This window comes from Eptesicus fuscus, chromosome 7 (genome assembly GCF_027574615.1).
Source record: "Eptesicus fuscus isolate TK198812 chromosome 7, DD_ASM_mEF_20220401, whole genome shotgun sequence".
NCBI lineage: Eukaryota > Metazoa > Chordata > Mammalia > Chiroptera > Vespertilionidae > Eptesicus > Eptesicus fuscus.
The window spans coordinates 23,743,129-23,767,175 of record NC_072479.1 but is presented as its reverse complement, the minus strand read 5'-3'; the positions used below and the strand labels follow the sequence as shown (position 1 = coordinate 23,767,175).

At 37.7% G+C, this 24,047-nt stretch overlaps 1 pseudogene; it reads right to left on the bottom strand.

Moving 5' to 3' along the window:
* Window positions 1-517: 517 nt before the first annotated feature.
* Window positions 518-23,301, bottom strand: LOC114232306 (40S ribosomal protein S26-like; annotated as a pseudogene).
* Window positions 23,302-24,047: the final 746 nt, after the last annotated feature.

Below are 24,047 nucleotides of genomic sequence, written 5' to 3'. Positions count from 1 at the left end.
AAATTGTGAGGGAATCTTATATAATAAAAATTTAATATGCAAATCGACTGAACAGCAGAACAACCAGTGGAACAACTGGTTGCTATAACGCGCACTGACCACAAGGGGGCAGATGCTCAATACAGGAGCTGTCCCCAGCCTACAGGCCCCAGACCAGCCAAGGCACCCGTGCCAGCGGGGGACACACTCCCCCACATCGCCCCATTGGTTGCCCCATGGATAGGCCCTGATCGCCGGCTAGGCCTAAGCACCCTACCCATGCACGAATTTGGTGCACTGGGCCTCTAGTAAATAATGTGATGTCATAGAGAAAGAAGTTTATTTGATTTAAATTTGATTATTTAATTCTACACAATAAACACATGATAATTTTCTTCTTCTTCTTCTTCTTCTTCTTCTTCTTCTTCTTCTTCTTCTTCTTCTTCTTCTTCTTCTTCTTCTTCTTCTTTTTGAAGTACAATTTCCATTTATTTTTTCCCCCAGAGAACTTTTCTTCAGTCCTTAAAGACTTAGCTCCTTACATGGGCTTTGGTGGAGGTTGTGGTACAGAACCCACAGGTCTAAATTGGGATGGGGGTGTTCGGTTCTTCCGGGCTTCACGAGAATGATTCCTGTCTACCTTGCTGTGAATGGCACAGCTCACACAGTAATGTAGTTCCATATACAGCTTGGGAAGCACATAGGCATTGAAGACATTCACTTCAGAGATGTCCCTAGGGCTGTAGCCTCTATTATGTTTTGAATGACAAACTTCTTAATGGCCTTGTCCTTGGGCATGCACCGGGCACAGTTGGTGCACTGAATAGGCTACACATGGCCTCAGCCTCTTTTGGCACTACTGTTATTCTGCTATTCCTTCTTTTCTTGGTCATCTTGGAAATGAGGACCTAAGAGAGGCTGAAAATCACCTTCTTTATGTCAAATGCTCAGGAGACGCAGTAGAAGAGGAGACTTTTCCTTTTCCTTAAAGCAGCGATTTTTCCGCTGGTGTGCCACAGCACATTGGTGTGCTGAACGGATTTGTAAAACAAGCAATACCTGACTATAGTCAGGGGCACTTACGCCTTTTCCCTTAGATTGTCAAATATAAAAATAAATGACAACAGCCAAAACAATATAGCTATCTGGTGTGAATAAATCAGAATTATACCTATTTTTTTGTCAGATTGGCAAAAAAACATATTTTTTGGTGTGCTGCAGAATTTTAGTAATCAATTTATGTGTGCCATGAGATGAAAAGGGTTGAAAATTGCTGGTTTAAAGAACTAAAAAATCTTTCTACAACTAGAATGGACTAGAAAATAACAGGGGTTTTTTTTGTTTGTATTTTTACCACCGATTTTGTGTATGGGCATGCATGCCGCTGTCCAGTATATCATGCCCGTGCGAGAAGAGAATGTGTACTTCTCTTTGTACAATGAGATTCCATAAATTTCAGAGAATAAAGGCAAGATTTTTTTTCTTCTCTCTGTCCTGTGCTCATTGCAAGGCTCTGGAAATCCTGGAATGAACACTTTTTGGCTTAAAAATCTCATAAAGCAGATAAATTAGTTGCTATTTGTCCTTGGATCTTTAAGCTAAAATATGGATATAGTCTGTGTTTATGGAGTTTTTCATGAAAATACTACATAACTTTATTCTTATGCCAAAATTTTGAAGATTTGCTTTTCCCATAAAATTGGGATTGTACTTGTACTTTCTGTTTATCTATGTTTTTGTTCAGGCATGTAATGTAGTAGTATGTTTCTTATTCAGTCATTTTCCTTATTGTATCTCGTTTCTCTAATTCTTATGTCTTACCTCTTTTGAAAATGCTTTTCACGTTTCTATTTCTCCTTTATTTTTGCTTCTTTGAAGTTACTGGAGGATAATGATTTTGATTTTATTGGCAGGTAGTGTAAAATTATTTTTAAAGTTTTTTCCCCCCAAAATATAATTTATACTAAAAGTTAAAGAAATATGTCCATGGACTTATTAACTTTCATATGGCCTTTGATAGTTTTTAAAATATATATTTGGTAGAATACTAAGAATCTTTAGGTAGATACCAAAGGAAAATTTGTTATTTCTGGCTGTCTTCTTTTATGGTATAATCCCACTGAAATGTCTGGATGCATCATTTAATTCACACCAAGTGTCCAGCACTGTGGTTCATACATTTGTCCTCAACTAAAGAATATTCCAGGGTGTAGTCTGTGTTCTTAATATAATAGCTTGATGGAACTACACATGGCTTGATAGAAATAAAAGCTTCTGTTAAAAGACAGAAAGTTTAGCTTTGTTAAACTCTTTCATGAGGTTATCATGTGGCTATTGACAAACTAGGAAAATAGCATGATAGAATATCAGTATTTGAAATTCTAATTAAACTGGAAGTACAGCCCCCATTCCATATACTCTGCCGTGGCTACTCAGTAATGGCCCTGAGAGTATGTGTAAGCATTCCTGGGAGTGCCTGGTTAAGCATTGGAAAAATTGAACATTGGCATTAAGGTGAGAGCTATAGCTTAGTCAAAAGAAATGATTAGTGTAAAACAAGTAAACAAACAAGAAAACACAAAAGTTTTGGGATTGCTTGGGATTACTGAGATGTGGATGATGAAGGCTGAGAGTTAGTTTACTGGGTCATAACAAGCATAACGTGGACTCTTTGGGAGTGAGGTTAAATCTGTGTATTTTGTGTATTGAAGAGAAAGTAAAGGCCCTGGCTACCATAGATCTTTTAATTAGTGAGCAAATAATAAAAGGCCGCCACACATTCTTTCAGTCAAAAGTATCCAGTGACAATGGATACAAGGCTAATTGGGAGATAAGCATTCATTACACACACACACACACACACACACACACACACACACACACACCAAAAACAAGCATGATTCTCACTCTCATGGAGCTTATGTCAAACAGAGGACACAATGTGTAATTACTAATTATAGACACTTTTTCATTATACTCATAAAAGGAGCCATGTAGGAAAAATATAGAAGGCTTTGAACTTTCATAGTGAGGAAGCTAATTTAGTCAGTAGAATTTAAATCTTTAGAACTTTAGAAACATGTTTTCCTTATAATCTGGAATGTTTGCGTGTCAGGGAAGGAGGGAGTAGGTGAGCAGTAGTCTGGTGGCCCAGAGCCAAGGGAAGAAATAACTTTGCTCACAATAGGCATCCTTAGCCAAAGTATAGTGACATCAGCATCTACATATTTTCCATGATTTCTAAAAATATAATCAGCTCATTAATAGAAAACTGCCACAACATACAATTTTTAAAGTTAAAGCATGATTTTTTGCACTTGGCTATGATATTGCATTTAGATGATGGCCTCGCATATTTCCCATGCCTTATACTGTTGAGAAAATACTCTGCAAAAGAAAGGTGGCATCTCCTGCTCAACCCTGACCATTATTTTCCGGACTTCCTCCTCATTATTATTTTTTAAATATATTTTTAGAATGGCTGGGGGAGGGGTGGTCAATTGGGATAAAAGAAGACATATGTAAAACTTTAGACAAAAAACAAAACAAAACAGTGACATGAGTTAAAAATAAATTTTTCTTAAATTAATTAACTAAAAAAATATTCAGGTAAAGCAAATAAATTCCACAGCATCTAAAATTAAATACACACACACACACACACACACACACACAAACACACACACGAGGCCTGGTGCACAAAATTCGTGCACTGGGGTTAGAGGGATCCCTCAGCCTGGCCTGTGCCCTCTCACAGTCTGGGACCACTCGGGGATGTTTGACTGCCAGCTTAGACCCTGGGGATTGGGCCTAAACTGGCAGTCCAGGGGGGATTATGCCTAAGCTGGCAGTCAAACATCCCTCTCACAATCTGGGATCCCTTGCTCCTTACCACTCGGCTCCTTACCACTTGGCTCACTGCTCCTTAGCACTGCCACAGAGGCGGGAGAGGCTCCCACCACCTTGGCTGTGCTCACCAGCCATGAGCCTGGCTTCTAGCTGAGCGGCACTCCCCCTGTGGGAGCACACTGACCACCAGGGGGCAGCTCCTGCATTGTGCATCATAACAACCATTCTGGTCATTCTGCCGTAATGGTCACTTAGGCTTTTATTATATAGATATATAGATTGATTGATTTCAGAGTGGAAAGGAAAGGGAGAGATAAAAACATCAATGATGAGAGAGAATCATCGATCAGCTGCCTCCTGCACCCTCCACACTGGGGAATGAGCCCACAACCTGGACAAATGCCCTGACTGGGAATCCAATTATGACATCCTGCTTCATAGGTCGACGCTCAACCACTGAGCAACACTGTCAAGGCTCTCATCATTAATCAAGATGTTTACAACTATGCACTGTCGTAGTTTTTATTTGTAGGTGTTTAGGGTATTATGTGCTAAGTCCACATGTAAAGAGAACACACAACTCTCCTTGATAATCTTCCGGTCTTCAGTTATAGCAATAGTTTCCTAGAATGGCAACTACAATTATTTGCCCAACTGCAGTCTGTGTTCCAGAAATGCTTAATACTATCTTGTCATCCACAGTCTAATGGTAAATAGGGGACTTATAGTCTATCAAATTAAATGACCAGAAGAACAGATAAAGCATGACTTTAAAGATTTCTCCCTGTTTAGGAATGGAATGGTTCTATCTGTGCAAATGATAGCATGTTGGAAACATCCCTGTGGTTGTGAAAAAGAATAAAAACATAATTATACTAGAGGCCCGATGCACGAAAATTAGTGCAAGAGTAGGCCTTCCTTCCCCCAGCTGCCGGCACCGGCTTCCCTCTGGCACCCAGGACCCGGGCTTCCCTCCTCTGGCCGCCTGCAGGCCCCTGGACCTGAGCTGGCTTCCCTCTGGCCCCAGCTTCATCAGGAAGGATATCCAAAATGACATCTGGAAGACGTCCAGTCTAATTAGCATATTATCCTTTTATTATTATAGATTATTATTATAGATACTTCTACTCAAGAAAGAAAGTGTGCATGAAGTCCTTGTGCAGAATAGAATGTTCTGATTTAGGAAATCATTTTTTGGTCAGGATTTATTAAAACTGAATTTTTATGATTCTGATTGGGATTGGAAATTTATATAACCAATATTGGATCCTAGGGAAGACTAAAATCCTTCCATTGATGAACTCAACACTTTTTGCTCAGACTTTTAATTTCAAAGTAATCAAGCTCTGTGGTAGCAGGAAAAATGGTGCTGAGGTATCCAGGAGGTAGCAATGGGAGCAAAACCCTTCATCCACTTTGCATCTTTGCCCTTCCCAAGACCATCCCCTCCCTTGACACACATATATTGGTGCTGCCATCCAAACCCAGCAAAAGTCCTTAACCCTTAGATAAGTAAGCAGTGATTCTCACAGTGTGCATAGGAATTATCTGGGAGTAGGTAGGAAAATCTCTATCCTCTAGAAATTGTGATTCTGAGGTCATGTCTGAGCCTAGGATCTTTTTTGTTTTGTTTTGTTTTGTTTTCAATTACTTCTGGTCAATCTGATACAGATGGCCTAATGCCACCCTTTATGGAACTCTGCATACACTTTACACGCTGGATAGCCATGGTCAACTGCATTTATCTATCCTTGGTTCAATTGGCTGTGCAGTAGAGTGCAGTATCTAAAGTACAAGCATCCTGCTAGGTCCAACTGCATGTAAGGGGGGTAATTCTAAAACATGGAAGGGTGTTGTCTGGGAAAAGCACCTGCCATGAGTTACCAATATTAGCACAGTTAGGGATAATTAAGATTTCCATAAAATACACTTTGAGTTCCATTCAAAGAATTTTTTGGGATTTAATCCAATTATTAGTTGGTGTTATCTAGACTTCTGAAAGTTAATATCAGGTGGTTTATTGCTGGATGAAATGTAAGCTTGTTTAAAGGAAAGGGGCAGAAGTTGGCTTGTGACTTAATACATTACCCTCAGTGATATTCACATTTAAAAGTACCACAGACTCGGCAGTACAAACCTTCACAAAAAGAAATGGCATTCAGACAACCGTGGGAAAGCTATAATTGTGCATTGGACTTTTTGGCACCCCTCAAATGATGCTGAAGAGATAAACCATGGAGTGCTATGTTTCTGGTTAATGCTGCCTCTTAGCTGAATTCACTTTCTTTAGAGAGTGCAGACAGTTTGTGGGTTGAACTCAATCACTGAGTCAGAGCAATGACTGAAAGTCACATCCTTGTTGTAGCTTGGATCTTTGCCATATCCCTGACCAGCGTTTGAACTTGAATTTTGGCATGGCACCAGCTACAACGGTCACAAAGCAAGGGCCCATCAGCTATGGCGTGACTGACCTTTCAAGATTCCCTCTAGAACAATTCTCTGAAAATGAATGGATTGGACAGCTTGCTTTTTATCTACTCATATAACTTGAGTATCTATTTTAAAGAAGTTATGTTTTAAACATCTTGTGTGATGTTCCATTTGGTAAACTTAAAAAAGGTAATGCATGTTGGCATAAAAAAGGCTATTGCTTTTGTTTGTTACTCTCAATAACATTATGATTCAAGTTAAAATTAATTATCTGAATCCATTTTGTTCTATAAAAATGGCTTTTTCATATAGCTCAATCTGAATATTTGCATGACATACTTTGGGAAAAATATATTAGCAAGATATTCATATTATAATACTAAATTAGGAAAAATATAACATTGAGCTTATAGTGAAAACCCAAAATGTTTGTTTAAATTATAGTTATGAATACAAAAATTAACAGAAGAAAGTATGAACGTTGATCAATGGATGTCTGGTATTTTACTTACTGATATTTTATACAGTGGGTATGTATTATATTTATTTAACAACATTGACTGTTTTGTGGTTATCAAAGTAGTATATTACATATTATTTTTAGAAATCTTGTAAAATAGAAAAAAAATGATAAAGAAGAAAACTCTTAGCATACAGAGATTTTGTGATGGCTTTTTACCTACTCCATTCTTGTCATTAAAAGGAACATTGTCATAATATAAACTTCAATTTTTTTCCTATTGATGAAGATGATAATTTAATACATATTTATTGGTCATTGGTATTAATGAATCTCTTTTATCTATTCTTTCTGGAGCACTGGTCCACTGTTCTTTTCAAGAAAAACCTGAGTGTTAGAAGACAGGAAACACTTTGATTTGCTATTGGTCCTATTTTAGCTACAGTGATATTATCAAAAGTAAAATTTTTCATAAAGATACAGAGATAGGCATTCCATATTTTAACAAGGCAAGACAAGACAGCATGTAGGAGGAAAATCAAGTACAGAAATGCAAGAAGTGTTGGAATGTTTGAAGATGGTATTTACAGTGTTAAAAATCATAAGGAATGTCAGGTTAACTACAATCAGAAGACAGAGCTTTAGAAAGCATTCATATAGTGAGTCATCATACATATCCTATAGAAAATAGCAGTCCATTTCCTCCTCACGGCTCAAACTGACCTGACTTTCCAATAATTCAAAGAACTTCAGGGGAAAAAGCAAAGGCTATTTTTTTTCCATATTTTTTGCTTTCATCCCCACACCTTCCCCCATCCCCAACAAGTGACAGAAATCTTGGAAATAAAGTAAAATTTAGGATGACTTTTGCTTCCAACTCTTTAAGAATCATTACTGCGTATATGAATTTGGAGATGGCAAGTACTTGGCAAAACTTAGCAAAACACTTCTAAAATAAATCTCATAAATGAGCCAATTGTGATGAATAGCTACATTTGAGCTACAATTCTTGGTTAGGTAATTTTAATGCAGTCACTGTGTTTATTTTGTGGTCAATAAATGATATACCGGAGAGAAGAGCTTTACATTTATGTTAAAACAATTCCTTTCTCCAAATTGGTTATTTTCTTCTTTCCTCCTGTTTAAAAATAACTAAATCATCTTATGATTATAACTCTTAAAAACCTGAGCTTTCATTTAAGGAAACCCATTTTAGGTAATTAGGGAAAAATCAAAGTAAAAAATTCTTAATAATTTAATCTCATATTACTCCACTTTGGAGCAACATAATAAATCAACACATTGCTTATCCTTAATTAAAGTCCCTTTATTTCTATATTCTTCCTATTTCCCTCAATGTTTTTTTAATCATTTGAAGTAGACACTCCTATAAATAAAGTTAATTTAAATGTCATCATTTTATTGATTTTCTTACTCTCTTAATTAGCAAGACAACTGATTTTTAATCTTGTTGTGAACTATCCTTCAGTAAAATCAATTTTGGCTTACATGAAATATTCAGCTCAGAAATTCTGTTGGAGAGAAGCTCAAGGAAAACTGTCATCAGGCATCTACTCCTGAAGCATGCAAGCCAGAAATGTAATTTTCTTCACTGATTATTTACAGAGGGCCAGCTAGGACATGAAAGGCAAGGAGAAAAAAATTGTTAGTGTTTCTGAGACATTGCTCTTTCTTGACCAACAACTTTTGTTTGTTTATTTTTTCCCTCTAAAGGATGTTTTTCTCTTTGGAAATTTAAGTTAGGGTAACTTATGTAAAAGGAACGTCAGACACCTGTTGGAAACTTGAGCCCTGCCCCATGTAGCTCAGTTGGTTGAGTGTCATCCTGTGCACTGAGGGGTCGCCAGTTCAATTCCCAGTCAGGGCACATACCCAGGTTGCTGGTTTGATCCCCGATTGGGGCTCATGTAGGAGGCAGCTGACTGATGTTTCTCTCTCACATTGGTGCTTCTCTCTCTTTCCTTCTCCCTCTCCCTTCTTATCTCTCTCAAAATAACAAACAAACAAAAAAACAAAACAAAAAAAAACTCAATAAAAATCAAGAAATTTGAGGGGGTGAGTCATACACAAATAAAATAGCCAGACATAGAAGGCTTTCAACGAAAGTCACATTAATTCAAGCATCGAAGTTGCCATTATATCAAAAGAGACTGACATCTTCATATTAGCTTTGAATAATATAAAGTTCTTTTGAGAAGTTTATTTATATACTAAGACTTTGTTTTCTGAGTAAGGAGAAAATAATGCTTACTTAAGCTAATATTGTGGCATGTAAAATGCAAATCATTCTTAACAATAGCAGGATTGTCTTAGGTCTGTGGTCAGCAAACTGCAGCTCACGAGCCACATGCGGCTCTTTGGCCCCTTGAGTGTGGCTCTTCCACAAAATACCACGGCCTGGGCGAGTCTATTTTGAAGAAGTGGTGTAAGAAATTTAAGTTTAAAAAATTTGGCTCTCAAAAGAAATTTTAATCGTTGTACTGTTGATATTTGGCTCTGTTGACTAATGAGTTTGCCGACCACTGTCTTAGGTAATTATAGTGTTAAATATATATATAACTGTAAAATACAGTTTAATTTTTAACTTAATTTTTTACCAATTGAAAGTATACTGTTATGTACTCATTTGGTACATGATTTCATTTCATTTATTCACTATAAATATATATATATATATTTATATATATATATTTATATATATAAAACCCTGGAAATTAATTCATATGTCAGTGCCTCAATTTATTTTTTACTAACACCCCCATAAGGAGCTTTTTAAATACATTTTTTCTTAACTGTCCACACCTAAATTAGTCCTTTCAAGCTTCTAAAACAGAATACTATATACTGGGTGACTTTTAAACAACAGAAATTTGTTTCTCACTGTTCTCGAGGCAGTAAGTTCCAAAATCAAGACACCAGCAGATTCGGTGCCTGGTGGGGATTCACTTCCTGGTTCATAGATGGCCGTGACCTCACTGAGTAGAAGAGACAGGAGATCTAGAGTCTCTTTTATGAGAGCACTAATCCCATTCACAAGGCTCCGCCCTCACGACCTAATGGCCCCCAAAGGGCTCACCTTCAAATCTATTCTCATTGGGGATTAGGCATTTTAACATACGAATTTTGAAGGGACCAGAACATTTAGTCTATAGTACCACTCAATAAAAGTTTAACACCACAGATATACTTTATAGCTGTTTATGTACTGTAGGTATATTTGTGTTTTACATGTAAAAAGGTTGAGATATTTTTCAGCCCCAAAATACTAAGGTTTGCTCCTTTGAGGGAAATATTGTGCCTGTTGAGAATGCAAGATAATGTATACCTTTTTAAAAAATGATTTTTAATTTTTGTTGAACTTTACTTTTTGTAGCTTTATTTTTATTGTTGATGCTATTATAGATATCCCCCAACCCAGGCCCCAACCCCCCTTCCCTCTGGCCATCACCACACTGTTGTCTGTGTCTATGGGTTATACATATATGTTCTTTGGTTAATCCTTTCACCTTCTTTTATCCATTCCCCCACTCTCCTCCCCTCTGACAGCTGTATACCTTTAAAAAAAAAATATATATATATATATATGTTTTTATCGATTTCAGGGGAAGGGAGAGGTAGAAAGAGATAGAAACATCAATGATGAGAGAGAATCATTGATCGGCTGCCTTCTGCACACCTCACCTGGGGATCAAGCCCGCAACCCAGGCATGTGCTCTTGACCAGAATCGAACTGGGGTCCCTTCAGTCTGCAGGCCAATGCTCTATCCGTTGAGTAAACTGGCCAGGGCCAGCCCTGTACTTTTGCTAAATTCAAAACTTCTGAGTTGGTAAAATACTTTCAGTGAACTGTCCAGTCCATTTGTTTGTTTCTTTAACTTCCCTTCAAGGGAATTTAAGGTGCATTGATAAAAGAAACCTAACTATTCTAAGTAGTATCCATAAACACAGTCCTGATGGTGTGTGTATTTTTTTTTTTTTTAATCCTCAAACCGAGGATATTTTTCCATTGATTTTTAGAGAGAGTGAAAGGGAAGTAGGGAGACAGAGAAACATTGATGTGAGAGAGACACATCAATTGGTTGCCTCCTGCACGCAACCTGACCTGGGCCAGGATCAAACCTGTAACCGAGGTACCTGTCCCTGATTGGAATCAAACCCAGGACCCTTTAGTCCACCAGCCAATGCTCTATCCATGGAGCCAAATCAGCTAGGGCGTTGTGCATATTTTAATTCACAAATGGGCATACTAATTCCCCAGTTTCTGTATCTCTTCTCAGAACTAGGAATATTGAAATTTGTTCCCATGTCTCTAAAGCCAATACTAGCATCAAGCAAATGGTACCTTAGCATTTTTTTGTTGTTGTTGTATCAACATATTATGGCTAAACATGACATCACATGGACTACTCTTTTAACTCTGCTGTTGTATTCCTGTTTTGATTACTGGGTCATTACTTTTTTCCAGGTCTATTAGGTGCTGGTCTTGATTATCCCATTTTTCCCTTCATCATCTTGCCTGAGTTTAAATACTTTACTCAACACTCTTTCTTCTCCAGTTGTTATTATCCTTTTCTTGTTTTCCCCTCTATCTGCATTGTATACCATTGCTGCCTATACCATTGCTCCCAAATTGGATACTTGTCCCTGATTTTTATCCTCACAATAATGAGTGTTGGAATTAAGATTATGTTTATAATTATAGTGATGATAATTAGTTCGTGGCTGTAGGTGTTAGTATGTCATGCCTTGAAAAAGTTAGAGTGAACTGCAGATATCGCAATGCTCTTCTGCATCCTAAATACAAAGCTAAGTAACTCAAGTATGCCCTGATCAAGTTTTTCTAGATCTGCTATAGTATATTATGCCTAATATTTTGGCATGTGTTGTTAAAAACTTAACTAAAGGTCACAGAAAATTCCTAAAAGTATCTAGTGCTATTTTATTAAGATATTAAATTGATATTTGCTTAAGAAAATTAAACTGACTAGATCTTTTATGTAGGGGAACCATTACACAGGCTGACAAATAAAAATATATCTCCAAGAATTTGAGGAACGACTATAGCTTCTTTGTCTTTGTAGCATCTGAGTTTTGGGATTTAAACCTCAGATAACTTTTCTAATAAAAAATTAGAGCTTAAAAATATTTATTGAATTGACATATCCTTTAGAATTTGTCTTCCACTTTTTACTTTTTATTTTTTTATTTTTTAAATATATTTCATTGATTTTTTTTTTACAGAGAGGAAGGGAGAGGGATAGAGAGCTAGAAACTTTGATGAGAGAGAAACATCAATATCAGCTGCCTCCTGCACACCTCCTACTGGGGATGCGCCCACAACCCAGGTACATACCTTTGACCAGAATTGAACCTGGGACCCTTGAGTTCACAGGCCGATGCTTTACCCACTGAGCCAAACCGGTTAGGGCTGTCTTCTACTTTTTAAATTGATCCTTCTTTTTCTCTTGATTTAATCCAATACAAAAATAAATAAAATCACTCCAAATGGATGCAAAAATTATTTTCATAAAGCTCTAACAAAAGCATATAACAAATCAAGCAACAGCTTAAAATATGGTCTTATGTTGCCTACATTTTTATTCATGTCACTCTCTTTGATGTTGATTTTAAAATTGGTGATAGGCTTTTCTGTGATATCTAAGCAAACCCTTTTGTTTTTCTCTGTTCCCAAGTCCATATCACTCTGTCCTGAAATAATAAAAAATTATGCCTTTGTTTGATGAGATGGTCTTTCTTATATATTAGTGCAAAATATGTGAATTCAAAATAGATGTTAATGAATTCATGGGTTATGAATCCTTGATCAATTATAAAGGGACATATTACACTTATGCCTGTCTTTAATCTTTGGGGACGATTAAAAGTTAGGATATATTATAATGTAAAAGTACTGTTCATGTTTATGCCACCCTCCCACATATAACCTCTTCCATGGGGACCTTTATTCACCTATTACTTCTACCATCTGCAATCCTTTTGTAGTCATGCTGACTGCTTGTGTCCATCACTTAGTGGATATGGCACTGTACCAGATCCAAGACTTACCAATGTATACACTGTAGCCCAGAGTGAATCAGTGGATTACAGTTCTTCTGGGAATTTGAAATAAAAACATATAGAGAAGTATTAGATGATCAGCTGAATGACTGTTAGGTATCAAGACAAGTTATGAAGGGCCAGTAACCATAAGTAATAGAAAAATGAAAGGGACTTCATCTTGTATATTGTTCTAACATGGTAATGGGTAGAGTGCCTTACACATAGTAAGTGGTCAATCAATAAATATTCAGTGTACAGGGAGAATCAGATTTGAGACCATCTGACTCACTCAAAATATGGGAAGATAAAACTTTTTTTTTTTTGAGGCACTTTGCCTGGATTCTTGTAACTAAAAGAGATTTCTGAAAAGAATGCAGCAATCACAGTCCTGATTTTTTTAAGGAAAATTGGCCATTTGTCTTTGCAGAAAAGAATAAATTTTCAAAATATAATTTTTTAAAAGAACTCAGTGGATTTGTTAAGCAGGATATAAATGAAAAACCAAATTAAGTGAACTTGAAGATAATTTTGAGGAATTCTCCAGGAATGAATGAGGAAGATATGAACTGTAGGGAACGGTTATAGGGTTAAGCCTCGGACTAACCTGCTGGCAAAGTCGCAAACAAGTCCCAGCTTGGAGGGCACAGCCCTCTAAGCATAATTAAGCTTGATCTTGTGACTGCTCCCTAGATCTTTCCTGGGTAGCTAATGGACTGTGGGAGGTGCAGCAAGTGCTGCCAAAACAAGTGAAATTTACAAGAACATTGTAAATTACCTGACTATAAAATAAGCCATCAGCTTGCAATCTGGATCTGTTCTGTGGCCTCAGCCAGGCACAGAAGATCCACCTAGACCCAGCTTATTCTCTGTCTGTCTTTTCTTCATCCTTCACCGGCCGTCCCTCAGGCTCGCCGAACCCTTGGCTGTGCTGGCGCGACGCAATGAAGAATGAAAAAGATTTAGACAGGAGTTGAAATATGGAGAATAGATGTGCAAATATTAGAATCTATTTAGTAGTAGCCTCTGAAGGAACAAGAAGAAAAAAACATGTATATTAAAAATTTGGACAAATAATGGACAAATATTTCCCAGAAGTACAGAGAGACATGGAACTTCAGATTGAAAGGGATCAAAGTGCCAAGTAGGACTTGTAAGAAAACCTCTCATTCCTAGATCCATTAAAGTTAAGTTTAAGAACTTCAGAGGCAAAGGATAAATTTAAAAATTAGCCAGGGATAAAAAAAAACGATGACCTACAAATGAATGATCACTTTTTTCCCAATATTATTTTGTATTAGTTTCAAGTAAACAGCATAGTGGTTAGACAATCATAGACTTTACAATGCTCCTCCCAATACTTCCTGTAGCCCCTAGCACCATACAATTTATTATGATATTATTTATTATATCTGTGCTGTACTTTATATCCTCATGACTATTTTATAACTACCAATTTGTTCTAATGAAGAACAACTTTCATACCACATTTCTCATTAGTAATACCGGCCCAAAAAAAGCAATAGAAAATGTTCTAAGTTTTAAAGAAAAAAATTAAAATTTTTTACAAAACTAACAAATTATTTAAATTTGAAGGAAAATAGCCTTGTTGGTCTGGCTCAGTGATTGACTGTTGACCCATGAACCAGGAGGTCATGGTTCAATTCCAGGTCGGGGCACATGCCCCGGTTTTGGGCTTGATCCCCAGTAGGAGGTGTGCAGGAGGCAGCAGATCAATGATTTTTCTCTCATCATTGATGTTTCTATCTCTCTCTCACTCTTCCCTCCTCTATCTGAAGTCAATAAAAACATATTTTAAAAATAAGTTTGAAGGAAAATAAAGGTAATTTCAGGCATGAAAGATGTTGAGAAGTATCATAGTCTGGGCTCCTACAAGAAAACAGAGCTTGCATGCACTTAATTTATTTTGAGAAGTGACTCGGGAAAAAGAGGAGACTAGTGAGAAAGAAATACAGATAAAGGGAAAGTCAGTACAAGAGTGCTTTCTGAAGTTGGCCAACACTTGTGGACATTTGGGCTGGTTCTCAGCAGGATCTTAAGAGAAGCTATGTAGAATGCATTTTAGAATTGCTTACCCAAGTGCTGGTTGAAGGAAACATTTAAATACTGACCTTCTTCTCTTAATCAAAAATGGTTAACCAATAGGGTGTTAGGTCTCTGTCACTTTCAGGTTGCTTATGCAGGAATGCCAGGAAGATGTCTGAATACATTGCACACTGATGTTAAAAAAACCCCAAGGCAGAAAGTGAAGTATATATGGTTCAGTTGAGGTAAGCTACTGTTCAGTTTTATCTGTAAATAACTTGCTTTTGCTGTAATTATTGAGATAGAAAGTGGGCAGAGAGGATGTTATGAAGCATCCAGTTCTATAATTTACCCAGCATAGGTACTGTCACATAGAACTCTAAGAGTGTGTACTCCAGTAATAATAATAGTTAATAGTGGAGAATTTATGATTTAGTCTCTTATTCTCTCTTGCAATTTATTTATTGCAACCCCCCCCCTCATATATCACTGAGGCTACACTGGCTCCTTGTGGTCTCTCATATTTCCTCTTCTCCAAAATATCTGAGTGCCTCACTCCCTCCCTTTATTCAGATTTCTGCTAAAATGTCACATTCTTGGAAAGGCTGATCACCTTATTAAAACAATATCACCTTCTCTCCTCAACATGCCATGACCACCTTTTCCAGCTTTATTCTCTCTATAGTAATGATTAATCCTGACATAGTATATATTTATACATTTATTTACTTACTAGTGGCCCAGTGCATGGATTCATACATATTGAAAGGAAATTATTATTATTATTATTATTATTATTATTAATATATTATTATTATTATTTTAAATATATTTTTGTTGATTTCAGAGAGGAAGGAAGAGGGAGAGAGTGATAGAAACATCCCTGAGAGAGAATCATGGATTGGCTGCCTCCTGTAAGTCCCCCACTAGGAATTGAGCCCACAACCCGGGCATGTGCCCTTGACTGGAATCAAACCTGGAACCTTTCAGTTTGCAAGCCGACTCTCTGTCCACTGAGCCAAACCAGCTAGGGCAAAAGGAAATTAATTAGAATTTCTGGGGTGGTGCCGTGGCTTGAAGGGCATCTGTGGCGTGAGCAGGAGGAAAAAAAGAAAAAGAAAGAAAACTCACACTCCGGTCTTCTGGCTCGCAAAACTCGCATAGGTGCAGGGACTAATGCAGGCGGTCCCAGGTCGTGGCCAGCGGGGTGGGACTGGACAAGATAGGCCAGACACAACCTGGAGCCAACCTCCTGCAGTCCCTCACCCATTGCACCAGGGATGGTGCCGTGGCGTGAAAGGCATCTGTGAAGTGAATGGGGTCCTTTCAGCAGGTGGGGTCCCTTGGCCTGGCCTGTGGGGATGGGGTCAAAACTGGCTCTCTGACATCCCCTGAGGGGTCCCAGAGTGTGAGAGGGCACTCTGCAAAGTCACTGTTGTACAGGATGTGGAATGCAAACACAAGTGTGCAATAAACCAGGAACAACATAACCCACAGCCAAAGGTGGAATCAAGCGGCTCCCTCCTCTCTGGTCCGGGTCCGTCACCTGAGAACTGCCACTGCCAAGTCATCGCAGCTCGCCAGCTCCTGCGTTGAGTGTCTGCCCCCTGGTGGTCAGTGTGCATCATAGGTACCAGCCGGTCAGATGGTCAGACAGTCTCACAATCTGGGACCCCTTGGGGGATGTTGGACTGCTGGTTTTGGCTGATCCCCACAGGCCAGGCTGAGGGACCCCCTGGTGCATGAATCCATGCACCAGGCCTCTACTATGCATATAAGATATTTGGTTAATCTCTTTCCACCCTCCCCACTCCCCACTTCCCTCTGAAATTTATCAGTCTGTTCCATGTTTCCTCAATGTCTGTGCATTGAGTGTCTGGCCCCTCTTGGTTGGTGCGTGTCATAGCTACCGGTCAAACGGTCAAATGGTCACTTAGGCTTTTATATAGTATATAGATTGTTGTAGGTCTTCTCATTCTTATTATTCAGTTTTTCCAATTGGTTCACTGATGCATTTCTAATGTCTAGCACAGTGCTTTGCATGTGTAAGTATTCAGCAAATATTTGTTGAAAAATGAATACTTATAAAATCTATAACTATAAAGTTAACAGAATAAAATTTATGAATGGGATATATATAAGAACAAATCAAATAAATAAGATAAAATATAATAAAATTTAAAATATGTATATGAAATAAAGACTTATAAAAATAAGCATTAATGTAAGAGTAATTATAATAGAAATGAGTTAGAATTAATGAATAGATGAAAGACTCATATTGAATTAAATTTGATTAAGCAATATATTTTTATAAGATACATTTAATAGAAAATTTAATACAAAAGAATTCTAATATGTTGAACATAAATTGGTGGGAAATGGCATACCAATAACATATGAGTAAATGGGAAGGCAATATAGAAATTTTAATATCTAAAAATAGAATTTAAGTAAGAAACAACATGATTAAAAATAGTTATAACCATGAGGGACACTATAAATTTTAACTATATAAAATAACTTACAGAACTTACATATAATCTTTCCCTTGTGTTATTTTATTGGGTAAAGCCACCAGAGCAATGCTGAATAATATTTCCAGCTGTAGACGACTGTTGTTTCTGGCTTATGTGGGGATACATTAACACTTGTGAATCATGTAAATTTTATTTTGCATATATCTAGGATCACTGAGGGAACAGGATATAACAAATTAGTTATAGTTGATCATTCTGCTTTTTTATTCCATCATTAAGCATGAACTGGTATGTTTGAGAAAGAATATGTAATTGAGAAATGTTTAATACTCTATTGAAAGAATTACATGCTTTTTACCTTTTGACTTATTAAAGTGATAAATTATTATGATAATACTAGAGGCCTGATGCCTCTAAAAGTAGGCCTTCCTTTCCCCGGCTACCGGCACTGGCTTCCCTCTGGCACCCGGGACCCGGGCTTCCCTCGCAGCCCCAGCTTTGTCTGGATGGTCATCAGGAAGGACGTCCAGTCTAATTAGCATATTATATTTTATAGATTGAAACATCCTTATGTATTATATTTACTGTACTTGTTCACAATGTAATAGTCTTATAATATAGTGATGGATTGGAAGTGGTAGTATTTTAGCATTTGTATTTATATATAAGATTTGGCTAAAATATTTTGGATGTGTGTTATGGACTGACTGTTCATATTTCCTTCAAATTTATATATTGAAACCCTAAATCCACCTGCATGTTGATGGGATTAGGAGGTGAAACCTTTGGGTGGTAATTAAGTTATGAAGGTGAAGACAGCATGAATGGGATTAGTGAGAGCCCTTATAAGAAGAAATGCTAGAAAGATGGTTTTGCTCTCTACCATGTAAAGATACAAAGAGAAAACAGCCAACCAGGAGGGTCTGCTTTCACCAGACACAGGATCTGCCTGTGCCTTGATCCTGGATTCCCCACCTCCAGAACTGTGAGAAATAAATGTTGTGTAAGGCACCTCCTCTGTGGTAAATTTGTTATTACATCCTGAACTTACTAAGATGAGGGGGTGCTGTTTTGTCAGATTTAGAATCCATGTAAATGTCATAAAATGAATTGAGTAGCTCTCAATTTTTCTCAAGTTTAAGCATTGAAAATATTAATCTCTAAATCATGTAAGCTCCATGTCTTTTTAATATTTGAATCAATTACTTTCCTTAGAATATTGTCTATTTTCATCACAGTTTAAAAATAAAAGTTTAATATAATATTTTCCCCAGTATAAAATTCCTCTACATTCATAATTATATTGCTTCAGAAATCTTGTAAAAAGTAAATTTACAATATTTGAGCCAGGTATTGAAGGATGAGTAATATGTGATGGAAAAAAAGGTCATGGCCAGAAAAAATGAAAATGTTTAACATTCACAAAATTTCTTTTTCATAAAAACTCAACACATTGTCAAAAGATCAAACCAAAACAAACAAAACAAACACTCAATTAAATTATGTCTATAAAAAAAAAGACCAAAACATTATTAGGTGCCAATACATGTACTCCAGTCAGAATGCTTCTAAGTCTCTGGGAAAGTGTATATTTTCACACAGTTTTTCCTGTTAGATGGAATCCAGCAACTAATCTATTTTCTTACTTGTCAAAAGAGTCTTTGCAGATGTGCTTAATTGAGGATGTTGGAATGGGGAGATTATCTTGGATTATCTACATGGGCCTAATTTAATCAGATGAGCCCTTCAAAGAGAAGAGAGGTTGAAGGGTAAATCAGGAGATGTGATCTGGACAGGAGCTCAAGAATGTGGGTGGGCTCTAAATGTGAAAATTGCCCTCCGAAGAAAGCTAGCAAGAAAACAGGGACCTAGGTCCTATCATGGCAAGGAAATGAATTCTCCCTGAGAACCTCAAAAAAGGAATGGGAATGCCACTTTGCTGAAGCCTTTGTTTAGCCTAGTAAGACCCATGTGGGATTTCTGACCCACGGAACTATAACATAATACATTTGTGTTGTTTTAACCCACTAGATGTGGTAATTCGTTACAGCAGCAATAGAAAACTAACATACCCTTAATACTAAGAGAATCAGAACAAAACTTAGGGATGATTCACATAGAAAGTTATGATATTTTTTAAGTTACAGTTTTAGCACAAAAAAAATCTTGGTTTCATTTTCAAGTTTGTAATGTATCAAATATATGACTGTCATTATTGCTTTGGAGCTGTACCATAGAGTGAATACTCAATGTAAAATACTCTGTTGAATGAAATCACTATATTTTAACTCATTTACTAGTATGTCAAGAAAGAGTTTATAGTCTCTATACTTTATGTATCTAAAATTGCCTGTCTTGAAAACTCTCCTGTTCGACAATCTGACATCTATTCTTCTACGTTAATCTTTCTTGAGACCATGATCCTCCTTAATACCCAAGAAGAATAAATGATGTGCTGTGGTGAGCTAATGGTTTCAGTTCCTTATTTAACACTAGAGGCCCATTGCATGAAATTTGTGCAAGAGGCTCAGCCCTTGCAGCCCTAGCTGCCTTGGTCGGCCCTCACAGCCCCCGCTTCGTCCAGAAAGTCATCGGGATGGTCGTTCTGCTGTTCGGTTTAATGGGCACATTAGCTCTTTATTTATATGGGATCTGCATCCTTACTCATTTTTCTAGGTAGCTAACATACAAGGGAAGGGGTTAAAAAATCACTCAAGATTATGACATGAAGTTTTTGAAAGCAGTAGTTACCTGCAATCGTGAATATATTATGCCAAGTTCATTATTTCATAACTAGAGGCCCGGTGCACGAAATTCGTGCACGGAGGGGGTGGTTCTCCCTCAGCCCAGCCTGTACCCTCTCCAATGAGACCCCTTGAGGGATGTCCAACTGCCCGTTTAGGCCCGATCCACTGGGATCGGGCCTAAACGGGCAGTTGGACATCCCTCTCACAATCCAGGACTGCTGGAAGAATAATATGCAGATTGATCATCACTGCAACACACAATATAGCTGCCCCCATGTGGTCAAAGATCCTGCCCCCATGTGGACACAAGATGGCCACCACAAGATGGCCAGCAGGAGAGGGCAGTTGGGAGGCACAACTGCCCTTTCTTGCAGGCCTGGTCCCTCTCAACTGCCCTCCCTTGCAGGGCTGATCCCTCACAACTGCCCTCCCTTGCAGGCCGGGTGCCTCCCAACTGCCCTCTCCTGCTGGCCATCTTGTGGTGGCCATCTTGTGTCCACATGGGGGCAGGATCTTTGACCACATGGGGGCAGCTATATTGTGTGTTGCAGTGATGATCAATCTGCATATTATTCTTTTATTAGATAAGATAGAGGCCTGGTACAGGGGTGGGGGCCAGCTGGTTTGCCCTGAAGAGTGTCCCTGATCAGGTGGGGTTTCCCTTGGGGTGTGGGGCGGCCTGAGCGAGGGGCCTGTGGTGGTTTGCAGGCCGGCCACGCCCCCTGGCAACCCAAGTGGAGGCTCTGGTATCTGGAATTTATTTTCCTTCTACAATTGAAACTTTGTAGCCTGGAGCGGAGCCAAGCCAAGCCTGGGGCTCCCTCCGAGGCCGGTAGCCATTTGTGTTGGGGTTATAATTGAAACTTTGTTGCCTTAAGCGGGTGGGCCCGGCCAGGGTGTGTGGAAAGCTTTGCTTCCCCTGTTGCCGGCGGCAACCCTGGCCTGCTCTCTCAAGCTCCATTCTGCCGCCATTTGTTTGAATTTGTTTACCTTCTATAATTGAAACTTTGTAGCTTGAGTGGAGGCTTAGGCCTGGAAATGGCAGGCGGAAAGCTTGGCCTCCTCTGTTACCTAGGAAACCTTGCTCTCTGTGGCTGTAGCCATCTTGGTTTGGGTTAATTTGCATACTCGCTCTGATTGGATGGTGGGCGTGGCTTGTGGGCGTGTCTTGTGGGTGTGTCGGAGGTATGGTCAATTTGCATATTTGTCTATTATTAGATTAGATACTAATTTAAAAGCCTGGCTAGTGTGGTAATTGTTTTGGCACATCCTTTTACCTTAGCATTTTATATTATAAAAAGAAAATTGATGCTGCTTAAATTAGTGTTTGACCATCTATAATAATAAAAGCATAATATGCTAATTAGACCGGATGGCTGAACAGCGGGATGACCTTCCAGACGACCTTCCAGACGAAGTCGGGCACTGTGGCTGCAAGGGCCGAGCCCCTTGCATGAATTTCATGCATTAGGCCTCTAGTTTCAATATAAGGAGCCAGAAGAAATGAAACAGAAGTCACTGGAGAAAAAAATTGGAGTCAAACATTTCATTACAGTAAACATTTCTCTCTGCCTCCTCTAATCATCAATAAAAATCTCAATTGATCTAATTATTATAGAATATTATTAAAATTATATTTAAATCAGAATTTCTGCCAGATTACTTTGTAAAGATCCTGAACTTTGAGGAACTATTTGTTACAGGTGGGATGTGGCTAAGCTATCTTCATCAAATCTTTGTAGGCTTCATGATCTTTTGAATTCTCTAGGATCTTTAGGACTCTGAGTGACCTGAACTTAGGCTTCTAATTAACCCAGTCCAGGTTCAAGTTCATTGAGTTCACCCTGGATATAGGTTTGAATAGATCAACTTGTGTAATCGATACTTTGTAATCGATACTATATGCTCCATCTATCTATTCAATTATCCATCCATCTAATAGGGAAGAATACAAAAAGAAAGTAAGGAAGATAAGTTACATATTTGGTGGTGCTATATTAGCAGTTTCTTGTTAGATTTTATGCCCACATGTGCTAATTTGTCCATAGCAGCTTCCATTTAAAAAAATTATAGTCTCCTTCTTAGCCTATACATCCAAATTATTTTTCTGGAGAATAAGTGCTCTGTGTTTTGGAGATGTTAATGATGTACTCCAACTTCTGTGGGATATCAAGGCCTCTGGGAAAGGAGCTCTGATGTAGGTCAAAATCAGGAACATGATTAAGCAATAGATTAAAATCACTTAGGATATAGTTCTTATTCCTTTATAAAATCTGCTGCTTTTTATTAGTCCTTTGTATTTTTTTAAGATAAAGAGATTTGCTCGTTTTCTGTCTCTTTAATTTTCTACAGTTAGAGAGATAAGAGCTTATTTTGTTACTTTCCCTGTCACAGAAAGACCAAAAATGTGGGTAATTTTGGCTTGAGGGAATGCCTTTTTACTTTCCTTGCTGTTTGTTCTCCTATTGAGGTTGCCTCTTTTTAGGCCTTATATGCTTTTCTTAACATCTAAGATAAGGAGACTGCTTTAGAGGGGAAATGGGATTCCGTTAGCCTAGGTTTTTATGCCAGAGACAGAAATTACTGTTATCTGTGGGTTCACCATAGCTCAGGGTTTCACATTATAGCAACAAGTAGTGTGCATTTGCCTTTGACTAGCTCCCTGCTGAACTTGAGCTGTAGACTATAGATGCAGACATTATTCCATCACAGCATGACTAAAAAGAGGGAAATAAAATGTTCAGCTTAAATATTATAAACTAGAGGCCCGATGCACAAAATTCACGCAAGAGTAGGCCTTTGCAGCCCCGGCTGCCTCGGCCCTCGCAGCACCAGCTTTGTCCAGAAGGTTGTCCAGATAGTTGTTCTCTGTTCAGTTAATTTGCATAATACGCTTTTATTATTATAGATGTAACAAACACTGTGACACTTAAGTGCAGCTGAATGTATAGAAGGCCAAATGTGTGGAGAAAAATAACTAGGGTTTTCAAAATTTGAATTGGTTTACCACTATACAGTTTTTAAGTAAAATCGTATGTTTCTTATAGGTCAGTGATTAATCTGTACTCTCTTCATATTCTCTTTCTCTACATTTATTTTCTTCGCTGTTTTGCATTTAACAAATGGTATATGTAACTCTGAATCAGCTTTGGAGAAAATTGGAAATCTGGCGACATTATTACTAGTTTTCACCTCTATCTAATTTACCTGGTATTCTCATGGCATTCTGCATAGTCCAATATCTCCCATGATGGTTTTTTGTGTTTTCTTTTCATGAAATTTAGGGCTGGAAGGCACAGAAATTTATGATGGTGGAAGCTGGTTATCCCATAAATGAACCAGGCAGGTAACCATTTTCTTCATGTACAAACACTATTAATCTTGTATATGAAAACAGAAATGTTCTGAAAATTGACTGAGCTCTTTGTTTTGCTTAAAAGAATTATGCAATATTTTTGCTTTGAAAATTATCTATCTCTGATGGAATTTTATTGTTTCAGGTGAGTTAAATTTTCTTATTTTTGTAAGTTAAAAGTTATTTTGTTCATCTATGTACCAATTATTTACTGAATATATGCAATTTTCTTTATTGCCTTTTAATTTCAAATATTTAATGGCTGTATTGCTTATATGTTTCAGAAAAAAAAATACCAGGGCTCAGAAGAAGAAAGGCAGAGAGGAACGCCAGTTTAATTTTTCTGTTTACCAAAAGCAGTTTTCCTAAAATATCTTCCTCAAATATCTGACAAGCAGCACACATACACACACATTTCCTGCTTAATTGCTTGTCAGTTTCCATGTATTTATCTTGAACCTAAACTGATTTTTTTCTGCAGAAATAATCCTGAGCTTATTGGTAACTGCTAATGGATTTTTTTAATGTGGTAAAAAACATTTCATTTAAATTGAAGCCTTATGCTCAGCAATAGTTCATCATTATGAAACAATCTTTGTATGTAACCCACTATGATGGGCAGT